A 13,842-nucleotide genomic window follows, 5' to 3' on the forward strand; every position below is an offset into this window, starting at 1 on the left:
AGCATTGAGATGACAGGAGTCATGGGGCATTGTGATGTCAAGGGGCATGGAGCATTTTGATGAATAGGGTCCTTGAGCCATGGGATGAGAGTGGTTATGGAAAATTTTGATGACAAGGATCATGCAACATTGTGATGACAACGGTCTTGGATCATTGTGATTACAGGGATCATGGAATATTGTGATGCCAAGTGTCATGCAGCATTGTGATGACAGGCATCATGGAGCATTGTTATAACAAGGAAATGGAGCATTGTGATGATATGGGTCATATAGCATTGTGATAACAGCTGTCATGGAACATTGTGATAACAAGGTTCTTGAAGCACTGTGTTGACACGATTCAGGGAGCATTGTGATGAGAAAGGCCATGGAGCATTTGGATGACAGGAGACATGCGGCATTGTGATGACAAGTGTCATGGAACATTGTGATGACAAAGTTTTTGAAGAAGTGTGATGACAAGGGCATGGAGCATTGTGATGACATGGGTAATATAGAATTGTGATGGCACGGGGCGTGGAGCATTGTGTTGACCTGGGCATGGGGCATTGTGATGAGAAGTGATCTAGAGCATTGTGATGACAAGGGCATGAAGCATTTTGATGACAGGGGCCAAGGAGCATTGTGGTGGCAAGGGCATGGTGAATGGTGATGACAAGTGGCATGGAGCAGTGTGATGAAAGGGGCACAGGAGCATTGTGAGGAAAGGGGTCATGGATCATTGTGATTGGAAGAGCCATGGAACATTGTGATGGCAAGGGTCATGGAGAATTATGATGTTATCGATCTTGGACCCTTTTGTTGCCACGGTCATGGAACATTGTGAAGACTAGTTTTCTAGAGCATTGTGATGAAAAGGGCATGGAGTATTATGATGACAAGAATTCTGGAGCATTGTGATAAAAAGGGCATGGGTCATTGTGATTAGAGGGGCCATGGAGCATTCTGATGACAACGGCATGGAGCATTGTGATGACAAGGGTTATCGAGCATTGTGATGACAGTGGTCATGAAGCATTGTGATGAATGTGGTCATGGATCATTGTGATGACAAGTGTCGTGGAGCATTGTGATGACAGGGGTCATAGAGCATTGTGATGACACGGTTATGGAATATTGTGATGACCAGAATTTTGTAGCACTCTGATGAAAAGGGAATGCAGCATTGTGATAACAGGGGTCATGGAGCATTGTGATGACAATTGTTCTAGAATATTGTGATGACAGGGATCATGGAGCATAGTGATGAAAGGGGCCATGGAGCATTGTGATGACAGGCGTCATGGGACAATGTGTTGACAGTGGTCATGGAGCATTGTGAAGAAAGGGAACATGGAAAAATTTGATTTCAGGGGCCATGAAAAATTGTGAATACATAGGCCATGGAGTATTCAGATGAATGTGGTCAAGGATCATTGTGACGAAAAGTGTCCTGGAATATTGTGATGACACGGTTCATGGAGCATTGTGATGACAAGCTCCATGGCGAAATGTGAAGACAGGTGTCATGGGGCATTGTGATGACAGTGGTCATCTAGAATTGTGAAGAAAGATATCATGGAGCACAGGGATGACAGAGGCCATGGAGCATTGTGATGACAGGGGTCATGGGGCATTGTGATGACACGGCCATAGAACATTATGATGACAAGAATTCTGGAGCATTGTGATAAAAAGGTCATGGACAATTGTGATTAGAGGGGCCAAGGAGCATTCTGATGACAACGGCATGGAGCATTGTGACGACAAGGGTCATCGAGTATTGTGATGACAGTGGTCATGAAGCATTGTGATGAATGTGGTCATGGATCATTGTGATGACAAAGTACTTAAAGCAGTGTGATGACATGGGCATGGAGCATTGTGATGACATGGGTAATATAGAATAGTGATGGCAGGGGGCGTGGAGCATTGTGTTGACACGGGCATGGGGCATTGTGATGAGAAGTGGTCTAGAGCATTGTGATGACAAGGGCATGAAGCATTTTGATGACAGGGCCCAAGGAGCATTGTGCTGACAAGGGCATGGTGAATGGTGATGACAAGTGGCATGGAGCAGTGTGATGAAAGGGGCACAGGATCATTGTGAGGAAAGGGGTCATGGATCATTGTGACGGGAAGAGCCATGGAACATTGTGATGACAAGGGTCATGGAGAATTGTGATGTCATGGATCATGGACTCTTGTGTTGACACAGTCATGGAACACTGTGATGACAAGAGTTCTAGAGCATTGTGATGAAAAGTGCATGGAGCCTTGTGATGAAGGGGGTCTATGAGCACTGTGATTATAGGGGCCATGGAGCATTGTGATGACAAAGCCGTGGCGCATTGTGATGAAAGGCTTCATGGTCATTTTGATTAAAAGCTTCAGGGAGTATTGTGATGAAAGGGGCATGGTGCATTGTGATGACAATGGTCATGGAGCATTTTGATGAATGGGGACATGTGGCATTGTAATGACAAGAACCTTGGAGGATTGTGATGAAAAAGGTCATGGAGCATGGTGATGAATGTTGTCATGGAGCACTGTGATGAAAAGCACCAGGGGTCACTGTGATGACAAGGGCCATGGAGCATTCTGATGACATGTTTATGGAATATTGTGATGACAAGAATTCTGTAGCACTGTGATGAAAAGGGAAGGGAGCATTCTGATGACAGGGTTCCTGGAGCATTGTGATGACAATTATTCTAGAACATTGTGATGACAGGTATCATGGAGCATAGTGATGAAAGGGGCCATGGAGCATTGTGATGACAGGCGTCATGGGACATTGTGTTGATATTGGTCATGGAGCATTGTTAAGAAAGGGAACATGGAGCAATTGCATTTCAGAGGCCATGAAAATTGTGAATACCTAGGCCATGGAGTATTCAGATGAATGTGGTCAAGCATCATTGTGACGACAAGTGTCCTGGAATATTGTGATGACACGGTTCATGGAGCATTGCGATGCCAAGGGCCATGGCGAGATGTGAAGACAGGTGTCATGAGGCATTGCGATGACAGTGGTCATCTAGAATTGTGAAGAAAGCTATCATGGAGCACTGTGATGACAGCGGCCATGCAGCATTGTGATGGCAGGGGTCATGGGGCATTGTGATGACAAGTGTCATGGAGCATTGTGATGACACGGCCATGGAACATTATGATGACAAGAATTCTGGAGCATAGTGATAAAAAGGGCATGGACCATTGTGATTAGAGGGGCCATGCAGCATTCTGATGACAACGGCATGGAGCATTGTGATGACAATGGCATGGAGCATTGTGATGACAAGGTTCAACGAGCATTGTGATGACAGTGGTCATGAAGCACTGTGATGAATGTGGTCATGGATCATTGTGATGACAAGTGTCGTGGAGCATTGTGATGACAGGGGTCATAGAGCATTGTGATGACACGGTTATGGAATATTGTGATGACCAGAATTCTGTAGCACAGTGATGGAAAGGGAATGGAGCATTGTGATTAGAGGGGTCATGGAGCATTGTGATGACAATTGTTCTAGAACATTGTGATGACAGGGATCATGGAGCATAGTGATTCAAGTGGCCATGGAGCATTGTGATGCAGGCATCATGGGACATTTTGTTGACAGTGGTCATGGAGCATTGTAAAGAGAGGGAACATGGAGCAATTGGATTTCAGGGGCCATTAAAATTGTGAATATATAGGCCATGGAGTATTCAGATGAATGTGGTCATGGATCATTGTGACTACAAGTGTCCTGGAATATTGTGATGACATGGTTCATGGAGCATTGCGTTGACAAGGGCCATGGCGACATGTGAAGACAGGTGACATGGGGCATTGTGAAGACAGTGGTCATGAAGAATTGTGAAGAATGATATCATGGAGTACTGGGATGACAGGGGCCATGGAGCATTGTGATGACAAGGGCTATGGCGAAATGTGAAGACATCTGTCATGGGGCATTGTGATGACAGTGGTCATCTAGAATTTTGAAGAAAGATATCATGGTGCACTTGGATGACAGCGGCCATGGACCATTGTGATGACAGCGGTCAAGGGGCATTGTGATGACACGGCCATGGAACATTATGATGAAAATAATTCTGGAGCTTTGTGATAAAATGGGCATGGACCATTGTGATTAGAGGGGCCAAGGAGCATTCTGATGACAACGGCATGGAACATTGTGACGACAAGTGTCCTGGAATATTGTGATGACACGGTTCATGGAGCATTGCGATGACAAGGGCCATGGCGAAATGTGAATACAGGTGTCATGGGGCATTGTGCTGACATTGGTCGTCTACAATTGTGAAGATAGATATCATGGAACACTGGGATGAGAGGGGCCATGGAGCATTGTGATGACAGGGGTCATGGTGCATTGTGATGACACGGCCATGGAACATTATGATGAGAAGAATTCTGGAGCATTGTGATAAATAGGGCAAGGACCATTGTGATTAGAGGAGCCATGGAGTATTCTGATGACAACAGCATGGAGCATTGTGATGACACGGTTATGCAATATTGTGATGACCAGAATTCTATAGCACTGTGATGAAAAGGGAAATGCATATTGTGATTACAGGGGTCATTGAGCATTGTGATGACAAGTGTTCTAGAACATTGTGATGACAGGGATCATGGAGCATAGTGATGAAAGGGGCCATGGAGCATTGTGATGACAGGCGTCATGGGACAATGTGTTGACAATGGTCATGGAGCATTGTTAGAAAGGGAACATGGAGCAATTTGATTTCAGGGACCATGAAAAATTGTGAATACATAGGCCATGGAGTATTCAGATGAATGTGGTCAAAGATCATTGTGACGACAAGTGTCCTGGAATATTGTGATGACACGGTTCATGGAGCATTGCGATGACAAGGGCCATGGCGAAATGTGAAGACAGGTGTCATGGGGCATTGTGATGACAGTGGTCATCTAGAATTGTGAAGAAAGATATCATGGAGCACTGGGATGACAGGGGCCATGGAGCATTGTGATGACAGGGGTCATGGGGCATTGTGATGACACGGCCATGGAACATTATGATGACAAGAATTCTGGAGCATTGTGATAAAAAGGGCATGGATCATTGTGATTAGAGGGGCCAAGGAGCATTCTGAAGACAATGGCATGGAGCATTGTGATGACAAGTGTCATCGAGCATTGTGATGACAGTGGTCATGAAGCATTGTGATGAATGTGGTCATGGATCATTGTGATGACAAATGTCGTGGAGCATTGTGATGACAGGGGTCATAGAGCATTGTGATGACACGGTTATGGAATATTGTGATGACCAGAATTCTGTAGCACTGTGATGAAAAGGGAATGGAGCATTGTGATTACAGGGGTCATGGAGCATTGTGATGACAATTGTTCTAGAACATTGTGAAGACAGGGATAATGGAGCATAGTGATGAAAGGGGCCATGGAGCATTTTGATGACAGGCGTCATGGGACAATGTGTTGACAGTGGTCATGGAGCATTGTTTGAAAGGGAACATGGAGCAAAGTGATTTCTGGGGCCATGAAAAATTGTGAATACATAGGCCATGGAGTATTCAGATGAATGTGGTCAAGATTCATTGTGACGAAAAGTGTCCTGGAATATTGTGATGACACGGTTCATGGAGCATTGCGATGACAAGGGCCATGGCGAAATGTGAAGACAGGTGTCATGGGGCATTGTGATGACAGTGGTCCTCTAGAATTGTGAAGAAAGATATCATGGAGCACTGGGATGACAGGGAACATGGAGCATTGTGATAACAGGGGTCATGGGGCATTGTGATGACACGGCCAGGGAACATTATGATGACAAGAATTCTGGAGCGTTTTGATAAAATGGGCATGGACCATTGTGATTAGAGGGGCCAAGGAGCATTCTGATGACAACGGCATGGAGCATTGTGATGACAAGTGTCATCGAGCATTGTGATGACAGTGGTCATGAAGCATTGTGATGAATGTGGTCATGCATCATTGTGATGACAAGTGTCGTGGAGCATTGTGATGACAGGGGTCATAGAACATTATGATGACACGGTTATGGAATATTGTGATGACCAGAATTCTGTAGCACAGTGATGAAAAGGGAATGGAGCATTGTGATTACAGTGGTCATGGAGTATTGTGACGACAATTGTTCTAGAACATTGTGATGACAGGGATAATGGAGCATAGTGATGAAAGGGGCAATGGAGCATTGTGTTGACAGGCGTCATGGGACATTGTGTTGACAGTGGACATGGAGCATGGTTAGAAAGGGAACATGGAGCAATTTGATTTCAGGGGCCATGAAAAATTGTGAATACATATGCCATGGAGTATTCAGATGAATGTGGTCAAGGATCATTGTGACAAAAAGTGTCCCTGAATATTGTGATGACACGGTTCATGGAGCATTGCGAAGAAAAGGGCCATGGCGAAATGTGAAGACAGGTGTCATGGGTCATTGTGATGACAGTGGTCCTCTAGAATTGTGAAGAAAGATATCATGGAGCACTGGGATGACAGGGGCCATGGAGCATTGTGATGACAGGGGTCATGGGGCATTGTGATGACACGGCCATGGAACATTATGATGACAAGAATTCTGGAGCATTGTGATAAAAAGGGCATGGACCATTGTGATTAGAGGGGCCATGGAGGATTCTGATGACAAGGGCATGGAACATTGTGATGACAAGGGTCATCGAGCATTGTGATGAGAGGGGTCATGAAGCATTGTGATTAATGTGGTCATGGATCATTGTGATGACAAGTGTCTTGGAGCATAGTGATGACAGGTGTCATAGAGAATTGTGATGACACGGTTATGGAATATTGTGATGACCAGAATTCTGTAACACTGTGATGAAAAGGGAATGGAGCATTGTGATTACAGGGGTCATGGAGCATTGTGATGACAATTGTGCTAGAACATTGTGACGACAGGGATCATGGAGCATAGTGATGAAAGGGGCCATGGAGCATTTTGATGACAGGCGTCATGGGACATTGTGTTGACAGTGGTCATGGAGCATTGTTAGAAAGGGAACATGGAGCAATTAGATTTCAGGGGCCATGAAAAATTGTGAATACATAGGCAATGGAGTATTCAGGTGAATGTGGTCAAGGATCATTGTGACGAAAAGTGTCCTGGAATATTGTGATGACACGGTTCATGGAGCATTGCGATGACAAGGGCCATGGCGAAATGTGAAGACAGGTGTCATGGGGCATTGTGATGACAGTGGTCCTCTAGAATTGTGAAGAAAGATATCATGGAGCACTGGGATGGCAGGGGCCATGGAGCATTGTGATGACAGGTGTCATAGGGCATTGTGATGACACGGCCATGGAACATTATGATGACAAGAATTCTGGAGCATTGTGATAAAAAGGGCATGGACCATTGTGATTAGACGAGCCAAGGAGCATTCTGATGACAACGGCATGGAGCATTGTGATGACAAGGGTCATCGAGCATTGTGATGACAGTGGACATGAAGCATTGTGATGAATGTGGTCATGGATCATTGTGATGACAAGTGTCGTGGAGCATTGTGATGACAGGGGTCATAGAGCATTGTGATGACACGGTTATGGAATATTGTGATGACCAGAATTCTGTAGCACTGTAATGAAAAGGTAATGGAGCATTCTGATTAGAGGGGTCATGGAGCATTGTGATGAAAATTGTTGTAGAACATTGTGATGACAGGGATCATGGAGCATAGTGATGAAAGGGGCCATGGAGCATTGTGATGACAGGCGTCATGGGACATTGTGTTGACAGTGGTCATGGAGCATAGTTAGAAAGGGAATATGGAACAATTTGAGTTCAGGGGCCATGAAAAATTGTGAATACATAGGCCATGCAGTATTCAGATGAATGTGGTCAAGGATCATTGTGACGACAAGTGTCCTGGAATATTGTGATGACACGGTTCACGGACCATTGCTATGACAAGGGCCATTGTGAAATGTGAAGACAGGTGTCATGGGGCATTGTGATGACAGTGGTCATCTAGAATTGTGAAGAAAGATATCATGGAGCACTGGGATGGCAGGGGCCATGGAGCATTGTGATGACAGGGGTCATAGGGCATTGTGATGACACGGTTATGGAATATTGTGATGACCAGAATTCTGTAGCACTGTGATGAAAAGGGAATGGAGCATTGTGATTACAGGGGTCATGCGGCATTGTGATGACATGGCCATGGAACATTATGATGACAAGAATTCTGGAGCATTGTGATAAAAAGTCATGGACCATTGTGATTAGAGGGGCCAAGGAGCATTCTGATGACAACGGCATGGAGCATTGTGATGACAATTGTCATCGAGCATTGTGATGACAGGGGTCATGAAGCATTGTGATGAATGTGGTCATGGATCATTGTGATGACAAATGTCGTGGAGCATTGTGATGACAGGGGTCATAGAGCAGTGTGATGACAGAGTTATGGAATATTGTGATGACCAGAATTCTGTAGCACTGTGATGAAAAGGGAATGGAGCATTGTGATTACAGGGGTCATGGTTAATTGTGGTCACAATTCTTCTAGAACATTGTGATGAAAGGGATCATGGAGCATAGTGATGAAAGGGGCTATGAAGAATTGTGATGACAGGCGTCAAGGGACAATGTGTTGACAGTGATCATGGAGCATTGTTAGAAAGGGAACATGGAGCAATTTGATTTCAGGGGCCATGACCAATTGTGAATACATAGGCCATGGAGTATTCAGATGAATGTGGTCAAGGATCATTGTGACAAAAAGTGTACTGGAATATTGTGATGACACGTTTCATGGAGCATTGCGATGACAAGGGCCATGGCGAAATGTGAAGACAGGTGTCATGGGGCATTGTGATGAAAGTGGTCATCTAGAATTGTGAAGATAGATATCATGGAGCACAGGGATGACAGGGTCCATGGAGCATTGTGATGACAGGGGTCATGGGGCATTGTGATGACACGGCCATAGAACATTATGATGACAAGAATTCTGGAGCATTGTGATAAAAAGGTCATGGACAATTGTGATTAGAGGGGCCAAGGAGCATTCTGATGACAACGGCATGGAGCATTGTGATGACAAGGGTCATCGAGCATTGTGATGACAGTGGTCATGAAGCATTGTGATGAATGTGGTCATGGATCATTGTGATGACAAGTGTCGTGGAGCATTGTGATGACAGGGGTCATAGAGCATTGTGATGACACGGTTATGGAATATTGTGATGACCAGAATTCTGTAGCACTGTGATGAAAAGGGAATGGAGCATTGTGATTACATGGGTCATGGAGCATTGTGATGAAATTGTTCTAGAACATTGTGATGACAGTGATCATGGAGCATAGTGATGAAACGGGCAATGGAGCATTTTGTTGACAGGCATCATGGGACATTGTGTTGACAGTGGTCATGGAGCATTGTTAGAAAGGGAACATGGAGCAATTTGATTTCAGGGGCCATAAAAAATTGCGAATACATAGGCCATGGAGTATTCAGATGAATGTGGTCAAGGATCATTGTGACGAAAAGTGTCCTGGAATATTGTGATGACACGGTTCATGGAGCATTGCGATGACAAGGGTCATGGCGAAACGTGAAGTCAGGTGTCATGGGGCATTGTGATGACAGTGGTCATCTAGAATTGTGAAGAAAGATATCATGGAGCACTGGGATGATAGAGGCCATGGAACATTGTGATGACAGGGGTCATGGGGCATTGTGATGACACGGCCATGGAACATTATGATGACAAGAATTCTGGAGCATTGTGATAAAAAGGGCATGGACCATTGTGATTAGAGGGGCCAAGGAACATTCTGATGACAACGGCATGGAGTATTGTGATGACAAGTGTCATCGAGCATTGTGATGACAGTGGTCATGAAGCATTGTGATGAATGTGGTCATGGATCATTGTGATGACAAGTGTCGTGGAACATTGTGATGACAGGGGTCATAGAGCATTGTGATGACACGGTTATGGAATATTGTGATGACCAGAATTCTGTAGCACTGTGATGAAAAGGGAATGGAGCATTGTGATTTCAGGGGTCATGGAGCATTGTGATGACAATTGTTGTAGATCATTGTGATGACAGGGATCATGGAGCATAGTGATGAAAGGGGCCATGGAGCATTGTGATGATAGGCGTCATGGGACATTGTGTTGACACTGGTCATGGAGCATTGTTAGAAAGAGATCATGGAGCAATTTAATTTCAGGGGCCATGAAAAATTGTGAATACATAGGCCGTGGTGTATTCAGATGAATGTGGTCAAGGATCATTGTGACGAAAAGTGTCCTGGAATAATTTGATGACACGGTTCATGGAGCATTGCTATGACAAGGGCCATGGCGAAATGTGAAGTCAGGTGTCATGGGGCATTTTGATGACAGTGGTCATCTAGAATTGTGAAGAAAGATATCATGGGGCACTGGTATGACAGGGGCCATGGAGCATTGCGATGACAGGTGTCATGGGGCATTGTGATGACACGGCAATGGAACATTATGATGAAAAGAATTCTGGAGCATTGTGATAAAAAGGGCATGGACCCTTGTGATTAGAGGGGCCATGGAGCATTCTGATGACAACGGCATGGAGCATTGTGATGACAACGGCATGGAGCATTGTGATGACAAGGTTCAACGAGCATTGTGATGACAGTGGTCATGAAGCACTGTGATGAATGTGGTCATGGATCATTGTGATGACAAGTGTCGTGGAGCATTGTGATGACAGGGGTCATAGAGCATTGTGATGACACGGTTATGGAATATTGTGATGACCAGAATTCTGTAGCACAGTGATGGAAAGGGAATGGAGCATTGTGATTACAGGGGTCATGGAGCATTGTGATGACAATTGTTCTAGAACATTGTGATGACAGGGATCATGGAGCATAGTGATTCAAGGGGCCATGGAGCATTGTGATGCAGGCGTCAGGAGACATTTTGTTGACAGTGGTCATGGAGCATTGTAAAGAGAGGGAACATGGAGCAATTGGATTTCAGGGTCCATTACAATTGTGAATATATAGGCCATGGAGTATTCAGATGAATGTGGTCATGGATCATTGTGACTACAAGTGTCCTGGAATATTGTGATGACACGGTTCATGGAGCATTGCGATGACAAGGGCCATGGCGAAATGTGAAGACAGGTGACATGGGGCATTGTGAAGACAGTGGTCATGAAGAATTGTGAAGAAAGATATCATGGAGTACTGGGATGACAGGGGCCATGGAGCATTGTGATGACAAGGGCTATGGCGAAATGTGAAGACATCTGTCATGGGGCATTGTGATGACAGTGGTCATCTAGAATTGTGAAGAAAGATATCATGGTGCACTTGAATGACAGCGGCCATGGACCATTGTGATGACAGCGGTCAAGGGGCATTGTGATGACACGGCCATGGAACAATATGATGAAAATAGTTCTGGAGCTTTGTGATAAAAAGGGCATGGACCATTGTGATTAGAGGGGCCAAGGAGCACTCTGATGACAACGGCATGGAGCATTGGGACGACAAGTGTCCTGGAATATTGTGATGACACGGTTCATGGAGCATTGCGATGACAAGGGCCATGGCGAAATGTGAAGACAGGTGTCATGGGGCATTGTGATGACAGTGGTCCTCTAGAATTGTGAAGAAAGATATCATGGAGAACTGGGATGACAGGGGCCATGGAGCATTGTGATGACAGGGGTCATGGGGCATTGTGATGACACGGCCATGGAACATTATGATGACAAGAATTCTGGAGCATTGTGATAAAAAGTGCAAGGACCATTGTGATTAGAGGAGCCATGGAGAATTCTGATGACAACAGAATGGAGCATTGTGATGACACGTTTATGGAATATTGTGATGACCAGAATTCTATAGCACTGTGATGAAAAGGGAATGGAACATTGTGATTACAGGGGTCTTGGAGCATTGTGATGACAATTGTTCTAGGACATTGTGAAGACAGGGATCAAGGAGCATAGTGATGAAAGGGGTCATGAAGCATTGTGACGACAGGCACCATGGGACAATGTGTTGACAGTGGTCATGGAGCCTTGTTAGAAAGGGAACATGGAGCAAAGTGATTTCTGGGGCCATGAAAAATTGTGAATACATAGGCCATGGAGTATTCAGAGGAATGTGGTCAAGGATCATTGTGAGGAAAAGTGTCCTGGAATATTGTGATGACACGGCTCATGGAGCATTGCGATGACAAGGGCCATGGCGAAATGTGAAGGCAGGTGTCATGGGGCATTGTGATTACAGTGGTCATCTAGAATTGTGAAGAAAGATTTCATGGAGCACTGGGATGACAGGGGCCATGGAGCATTGTGATGACAGGGGTCATGGGGCATTGTGATGACACGGCCATGGAACATTATGATGACAAGAATTCTGGAGCATTTTGATAAAATGGGCATGGACCATTGTGAATAGAGGGGCCAAGGAGCATTCTGATGACAACGGCATGGAGCATTGTGATGACAAGGGTCATCGAGCATTGCGATGACAGTGGTCATGAAGCATTGTGATGAATGTTGTCATGCATCATTGTGATGACAAATGTGGTGGAGCATTGTGATGACAGGGGTCATAGAGCATTGTGATGACACTGTTATGGAATATTGTGATGACCAGAATTCTGTAGCACAGTGATGAAAAGGGAATGGAGCATTGTGATTACAGTGGTCATGGAGTATTGTGACGACAATTGTTCTAGAACATTGTGATGACAGGGATAATGGAGCATAGTGATGAAAGGGGCAATGGAGCATTGTGTTGACAGGCGTCATGGGACATTGTGTTGACAGTGGACATGGAGCATTGTTAGCAAGGGAACATGGGGCAATTTGATTTCACGGGCCATGAAAAATTGTGAATACATATGCCATGGAGTATTCAGATGAATGTGGTCAAGGATCATTGTGACGAAAAGTGTCCTGGAGTATTGTGATGACACGGTTCATGGAGCATTGCGATGACAAGGGCCATGGCGAAATGTGAAGGCAGGTGTCATGGGGCATTGTGATGACAATGGTCATCTAGAATTGTGAAGAAAGATTTCATCGAGCACTGGGATGACAGGGGCCATGGAGCATTGTGATGACAGGGGTCATGGGGCATTGTGATGACACGGCCATGGAACATTATGATGACAAGAATTCTGGAGCATTGTGATAAAATGGGCATGGACCATTGTGATTAGAGGGGCCAGGGAGCATTGTGATGACAACGGCATGGAGCATTGTGATGACAAGTGTCATCGAGCATTGTGATGACAGTGGTCATGAAGCATTGTGATGAATGTGGTCATGGATCATTGTGATGACATGTGTCGTGGAGCATTGTGATGACACAGTTATGAAATATTGTGATGACCAGAATTCTGTAGCACTGTGATGAAAAGGGAATGGAGCATTGTGGTTACAGGGGTCATGGAGCATTGTGATGACAATTGTTCTAGAACATTGTGATGACAGGGATCATGGAGCATAGTGATGAAAGGGGCTATGGAGCATTGTGATGACAGGCGTCATGGGACAATGTGCTGACAGTGGTCCTGGAGCATTGTTAGAAAGGGAACATGGAGCAATTTGATTTCAGGGGCCATGAAAAATTGTGAATACATAGGCCATGGAGTATTCAGATGAATGTGGTCAAGGATCATTGTGACGACAAGTGTCCTGGAATATTGTGGTGACACGGTTCATGGAGCATTGCGATGACAAGGGCCATGGCGAAATGTGAAGACAGGTGTCATGGAGCATTGTGAAGACAGTGGTCATGTAGAAATGTGAAGAAAGATATCATGGATTACTGGTA

The sequence above is a fragment of the Eschrichtius robustus genome, chromosome 7, assembly GCF_028021215.1.
Source record: "Eschrichtius robustus isolate mEscRob2 chromosome 7, mEscRob2.pri, whole genome shotgun sequence".
Taxonomy (NCBI): Eukaryota; Metazoa; Chordata; class Mammalia; order Artiodactyla; family Eschrichtiidae; genus Eschrichtius; species Eschrichtius robustus.